Here is a 7,257-nt window from a genome sequence, read left to right on the forward strand (position 1 = left end):
GCTATGTATACAAGATGCCTTTAAAGTTCCTCCATAAATTTAGAGAAAAAGGAATAGTCTGTTTAGAGGTACTAAGGCAAAATTCCTTACTGTGGATTTATAGGCACTTGAACAAGTGGTCCCCAAACACCCTTTTTAATTTTTTTATTATAAATAAGAAAGAACAGATTCTACCCTCATGACTTCCACTTTTGAACTTGTAATCACCAGCACAAAGAACAGAATTCTTGGAAAAAAGGAAGGCTGAATTCCAGGACTCTGAAAGGGAAGTTATAGTCTGACTGAATGTTGATTGTATTTTAAATCTACCACATTTCTCCTTTGAAACCCACATATTATTTAACAACTCAGTTGCTTTGTGTTGAATTTGTTGAAGGAAATTTTTCAGTGTTTTCAGGCCTTTATCCTAATGGTTTTTATTTCTTAATTTCCCCTTTTTTCATTTCTTTTTAAGAATTTATTTTATTTTTTTATTAATTTTCCTCTTTGAATAAGTGAGAAAATCAAGCTGACTAAGCAATACTATATGAGTCATCCATTTATTAACAACATAGAAATTCTGGGAATTGTAGTTTCTTTTGGTGCTCACCTGATGGCTCAGAGGTTAAAGCATCTGCCTGCAGTGCAGGAGACCCAGGTTTGATCCCTGAGTCAGGAAGATCCCCTGGAGAAGGAAAAGGCAACCCACTCCAGTATTCTTGCCTGGAGAATCCCATGGACAGAGGAGCCGGATGGGCTACAGTCCATGGGGTCGCAAAGAGTCGGACATGACTAAGGGACTTCACTTCACTTCACTTCATTGCATGATTGAAATCAAGTAGTTTCTACCTCTAGGCAGACCTAGGCAGTTTTTTGCATGCATGCTAAATCACTTCTTTGGTGTCTTTACTGTTAAGCCACCAGGGAAGCCCCCGGCAGTTTTTAGGGCGAGTCAAAAGGGGTGGTGTCTTGGTTCTTACTGTAGAAGTGCCTGCAGCTGCTGTGACCCAAATTTGAGCAGTAACTCAGGGGTGTGACTGGCAAAGGAGGAGGAAGTGGCTATGAAGAGCTAATGTTAACAAACAGATAACCAACCAAGGGGTGGTAAAAAATCTGCCTGCAATGCAGGAGACACTGATTGGATCCCTGGGTCAGGAAGATCACCTGTAGATAGAAATGACAACCCACTCAAGTATTCCAGCCTGGAGAATTTCATGGACAGAGGAGCCTGGTGGGCTACAGTCCATGGGGTCGCTTAGAGTGGGACACAACTGAGCACCACACATGCATAATCAACCAAGTCGTCCCTCCCCCAACACCTACTATTACCAAGGGTGATAATGTGGAGATGGCTGTGCAATGGGCGGTGCATATGTTTGCGGTCTATGAGTATTCCTTTATTACAGTTCAGTGCTACTGAACTCTGATTATATGACACAAAATGTATGGGATGCAGGAGGACTGTGGGAAACCTCGATCCCACAGTCTTATCTCCATATAAAGTATCTATCAACTACATTGAGACCACAGGATTTGTATGAACATATCATATCATTGCATTTATTAAAAATATTCACAATCACCATTTCATAAAATTTCCCCACAATCCTATGATATAGGTAGGGAACATCATTTTCATTTTACCAAAGAAGTACTAAATATAGGAAAAGTGCTTGATCTTACTAACAATATAAGAGGTACACATTATAACAGGAAAGCGTACTTCGACTATCAAACTAACAAAGTCATGTAGATCATCAAATCAGCAATATTTTATTTTATTTTTTGACAGGAAATAGCATTTATTGGTGAGCGTGATTAAGGAGGGAACAGCCCTGATGCTCATGAGTGCAGGGCCGGACATTTGTCCAGGGGACCACAATTAGGGATGTATTTGACCGCACAGTCATCCGGGATGAGTCGCTTTTCTGCCACCATGTTGTCAAATTCATCCGTATTGAACTTGGTAAATCTCCACTTCTTGGAGATGTGGATCTTCTGACGGCCAGGGAAATTGAATTTGGCCCGGCGGAGGGCTTCAATCACATGCTCCTTGTTCTGCAGCTTGGTGCGGATGGACATTATGACCTGGCCAATGTGGACCCTGGCCACTGTGCCCTGGGGCTTTCCAAAGGTGCGCATACTGGTCTGGAGTCTAGATTGGGAAACAGCAGGCCAGTCATGAGTGCCCACCAGGAAGAGTTGTCTCCAAGGTCCCTTAGGGCTACCTGTACAGGCAACAGGCTGCATACACTACCAAGGAGGCTGCTCTTTGCAGCCATTGCACACTGGGTCCCCATGGGGAAAAGAGCACAGTCAGCTTAACTGGCTGCAAAATCAAAAACAATATTTTAGAATAATGGTTATGTTGGCAAAGTTGCATCAAGATGAAATTTCTCCTTCTACTAGTGGAAGCACATGCTGGTTAAACCTTTCTGAAGGGCAATTTGCAACATGTATCAGATCCTTTAAAAGTATTTAAACCTTTGGATGCAGTGATTTCATTTCTGAGAGTTCCTTCTAAGAAAGTAATAGAAAATGTGGACAAATATTGTAAACAAAGATGTTTCTCACAATATTTTTTATTAAGGTGAAAACTTGGAAATAATAGAAATATTTAACCACAGAAAACAGTCATGATACACCTACAAAGTGGAGTACTATAAGGCTCCTGGAAGTGATATCTTTGAGAAACTTTTAATGATGTGAGAAAATGTTCAGAATACAAAGGTTAAGTGAAAAAGCAGGATGAAAGGCTTATCTAATAGCATGATCATAGTTATGTAAAAACATGTACCTAAACCCAAATCTAAACTAGACTGGAGAAAATAGGACTGTAGCTATCAGAGGTTTCTAGGTTATGTATAATTTTGGATTTTAAAAATACTTATCTGCATGTTCCCTCTTTTTAGAAGGAGGCTATATTTCTTTTGTAGTCAGGGGGAAAAAACCCCAATAAAGTTCTAAAAATAAAGTGGAAAAGTATGCTCAGAGAGATTACTTAACTTGCCCAAGGTCACACAACTGCAAAGCAGAGGAGCCAGCACCTAAACCTGGTTCTGGCTCTAATTCCAGTGTCTCCTTCCCCATACCACAGTGTCTCTGAAAATAGTTAACTTCAGCAATGTATCACTGATGTTTGAGTTGTTAGAGAACAAACCATTTGTGGAATCATGCTAGAATCTTCATGAATTCTATGATTAGACTCAGATATACAAGCATTCCATGGTCGGTGGTGGTGGTTTAGTTGCTAACTCGTGTCCAACTCTCGCAACCCCATGGACTGTAGACTGCCAGGCTCCTCTGTCCATGGGATTCTCCAGGCAAGAACATTGGAGTGGGTTGCCATTTCCTTCTCCAAGGGATCTTCCCGACTCAAGGATCAAACCCGGGTCTCCTGCGTTGCAGAAAGATTTTTTATCAGCTGAGCTATGAGGGAATTCCTTTGCTCAAATTTCTGAGTCCTACAACAAGCTTCTGAATACCCACATTTAGAACATACCAATATGCTAAGCTCACTGCTGGGTATTACCTGCATGAGATGTGAAGCTTCCTTAACACAGAGAACCACGGAGATTCAACACAGAACATGACCTGGAAAGGTTATTTATTCCGGTGATTTCTAAAATGAACTAAATGGCAAAATTACTAGGATGATTTACCAGAAATACAGATCCAGGTCCACCCTAGAGATTCTATTTTAGTAAGTCTGTGGTGGAGCCCTTGCCTCTGGACAAAGACTGTCTTTAAACTATTCTAACCAGTGGTGGAAATGTGTCTGAGGAGCTCCCTGTATGCACAGTGAGTCACAGGTGGTGATTCCACTACTCAAGTTTAGAAAAACTCCCCCTCCAATGTCAGGATCCACTTAGAACTCGAGTGTACTGTCCACTGAGTCCTGTGATGACTCGGCCCACCCACTCAGTGGTTAATGGGGGGACCACCGTGGCACCCAGTGCTGCCTGTGTCGGTTTTCTACTCCTGCTTAATAAATGACACCCCTCGCTCAAAAAAATACTTGGTGTCTTCAAACTACAACATCTATTACACTTTCTGTTGATCAGAAATCTGGGCACAGTTTCACTGAGTGCCTCTGGGTCAAGGTCTCTCTGAGGTTGCAGGCAAGCTGTTGGCTAGGGTTGTGGTTTCATCTGAATGCCTGAGAGGGGACGAAAAAGGGGAGGGAATTTACTTTCATGCTCCCTGATGTAGTTACTGGCAAGTCTCTTTTCGTTTTTCTCCAGCCTAATCCACAGCATGGTTCCCACAGAAAGAATGATCAAAGAGAAAAAGAGAGAGAACGAGAGAAAGTGAGAACATTTGCACTCAAGCTGGAAACCATAATCTTTATGCTCTAATCTCAGAATTGACATCTCATCACTTTTCTGTATTTGCTAGATGCCAGTGAATAGCCAAGGGGAGGGAATTACACAAGGGTGTGAATACCAGGATTCAGAGGTCACTGGTGGCCACCTGGGAGGATACTTGCTACACTGCCCCAGGCAAACAGCAGAGTTAAAATTCTACACCAAACCACCTTCACCTCTATTCTACAACTTCTACTTGGTTAATAGGCAGAGGTGGGACTGGAGTGAACTCTGCCTATTGGTGGTAATTGAGTCAATAGAAAGAAAACAAAACTTCAAGTTTAATGTAGGGCAGTGCCTGAATTTTCACTCACAGCATAAGCCATGGATGTCACTTTAGGTATCAATAGAGAGACTCAATTAGCCAATAGGTTCATTCACTCTGCTTTGGTCTTTAAAGGAGGGAACATTTCAAATGAACTTGGGAGCTATTATTTTCAACTCTGACACACTAGTGAAATACTCAGTTCTACTAGAAAGCATACTTGAACTTCATGTCCTGACCTCAAATGCAACCTACTTAGGGGTGGATATAATTATATTTTCCATCCTCTTTGGAAGATAGACAACAAATACTGAGTAAAAATAAATATATTTATTTATATTTTGTACATATGTGTATATATACGTATATATACATATTTAATATATATGTATACATACACACCCCACACTCTTCATTGGGACCACCTAGGGTGCCTCTACTTACCCCATGATCTCCAGCTCAGCCTTGGTAGCAGAGCCTTCTAGTAATGTTGACAAAGCTAGGCATCCAGATACAACCAGCTTATCCACTAGACCTGCCGTGTAAAGTTAATTTCAACTTGCCATCTGGTGGCCAGCTGACCACTGCTATACGCATTTTCAGCATCTCAACTTGTTATTGTCAGAGCCACAAATTAAAGCAGTCAATACAGCTGCACCATGGCTGCTCTTAGTATGGGGTGTTTTCTGACTCACTCTGTGAAATCACTGATGAGGAGGGAATCCCCACTGTCATTTCAGCTGCCAAGACATTTCACGCCAACCAACTGTGAAAGGAAAGCTGCTAATGATATGAAATCCCTTTTTATGGCCAGGGCTGGGCCAAGGCCACCAGACAGGCCATGTTTTTCCCATGCTGCTGGACCACTCAGATAAGTTCTTAACAACCAAGACTGATCCATCTGTTCATGGAAGGTAGGAGAAGGACAGGCCAATCCCTAAGCCATGCCCCAGGACCCTGAGAACACTGGCATGGTTCCATAAGCCACTATCCAATCCTTCCCTCACACCTCAAAATTTTAGAAGGGAGCTTAAGTTAGGTTTAGAGGTAAAATAGAAGAGGTAATACTTTTGGCAGATCACCTAGGAAAACTAAAAGTAATTCCCAAGGTAACTGTTTGAGTTACGGAAAGTCTCATAAATATTGCTACCCCATCAAAGTCTATCTCTGCCCCTAATTCAAGCCAGGTGATGTCCCAAAGACTTGCGCAAAGTAATTGCCAAGAGAAGCACTTGTGTTGCAATGGAAAGACCCCTGCTTTGGAGTCAGAGAACTTGCTTCCATGTTTCACTTTTGTTATTTTCTTGCTGTGTGACCTTGTGTAAAAACTAGGACTTTCTGAATTTCATATTCTTTTCTATTTATTATCAACAACTTCATATGATTGCTGTGAAATTAAGTGAATATTAAAATAACATCACTAGACATAGAAGGGAATATTAAAATAATGTCAGTATTAAAAAATTTTTTTTAACCATTCTGTTCCTGTGACAGAAATTCTGCCATCAGAAGTATGATTCTTTCGGATAAAACTCTGCTCTCTGGTGTGTGTGTGTGTGTGTGTGTGTGTGTGTGTGTGTGTGTACTCAGTCATATCCAATTCTTTGCGACCCCATGGACTACAGCCTGCCAGGCTCCTCTGTCTGTGAAATTTTCCAGGCAAGAATACTGGAGTGGGTTGCCATTTCCTCCTCCAGGGTGCCCTCTTTTAAAAGTAAACATCTTTAGAAAAAAAGGTAACAGAATCTAAGTGATCAGTCAATAGATTGAACTTCCCCAGCAAATAGGTATTTTAGAGTACTCAAGGGATGAGGATGCAAGAGAAAAGGAATTTGGGGAGCTTAGGAATGGTGTTGGAGAAAGCGATGGCACCCCACTCCAGTACTCTTGCCTGGAAAATCCCATGGACGGAAGAGCCTGGTAGGCTACAGTCTATGGGGTCGCTAAGAGTCAGACATGACTGAGCGACTTCACTTTCACTTCTCACTTTCATGCATTGGAGAAGGAAATGGCAACCCACTCCAGTGTTCTTGCCTGGAGAATCCCAGGGATGGGGGAGCCTGGTGGGCTGCCGTCTGTGAGGTTGCACAGAGTTGGACACGACTGAAGTGACTTAGCAGCAGCAGCAGCAGGAATGTTGTCTTCAAAGAACAGAAATGCAGGTAGGTGTCTGGTCTCCATGTGACACAGGCTGGCTGGTGCAAGGACATTTTTTGAGAAGGAGAACGGGACCCTGGAGGTGGGGTAACTGCTTGATTCCAGTCTGATATTTGAACTATAAGTTCTTGTTTTTTGTTCACCAATGTTTCCCCACGGCTTATTACAGGACTTGGCGTATGATAGTTGCTAAATGAATGTTTGTAGACTAAAAACTCTTCAGACTTTACCCTTTTCCCAGGGTCAGTCCTCAATTAGCTGATTGACCCAGGCTTTGGGGTACCTCTCCTGGACACACTTCTCCTCCTGCCCTCTGCCTTTCCCTCGGGTATTTCTGAGGTGGGGCAAATCTCCACTCCCCACCCCGAGGCATTACAACCCTGTCTATGGCTTCCCAAATGCCCCTGAAGCCCTGGACAGAGATCTTTGTGGCAGGGGCCCCTCCTACAAACTGGTCAATTCCTCATCATTTAAGACTCAGAAGCAGAA

General features: G+C 42.4%; 1 non-coding gene across 1 annotated transcript; it reads right to left on the bottom strand.

Moving 5' to 3' along the window:
- Positions 1 to 2,179: 2,179 nt before the first annotated feature.
- Positions 2,180 to 2,314, bottom strand: LOC136165780 (small nucleolar RNA SNORA70). Its single transcript, XR_010662758.1, has one exon. It is a non-coding gene; the product is annotated as a small nucleolar RNA SNORA70 (small nucleolar RNA).
- Positions 2,315 to 7,257: the final 4,943 nt, after the last annotated feature.

The sequence above is a fragment of the Muntiacus reevesi genome, chromosome 3 (assembly GCF_963930625.1).
Source record: "Muntiacus reevesi chromosome 3, mMunRee1.1, whole genome shotgun sequence".
Lineage (NCBI taxonomy): Eukaryota > Metazoa > Chordata > Mammalia > Artiodactyla > Cervidae > Muntiacus > Muntiacus reevesi.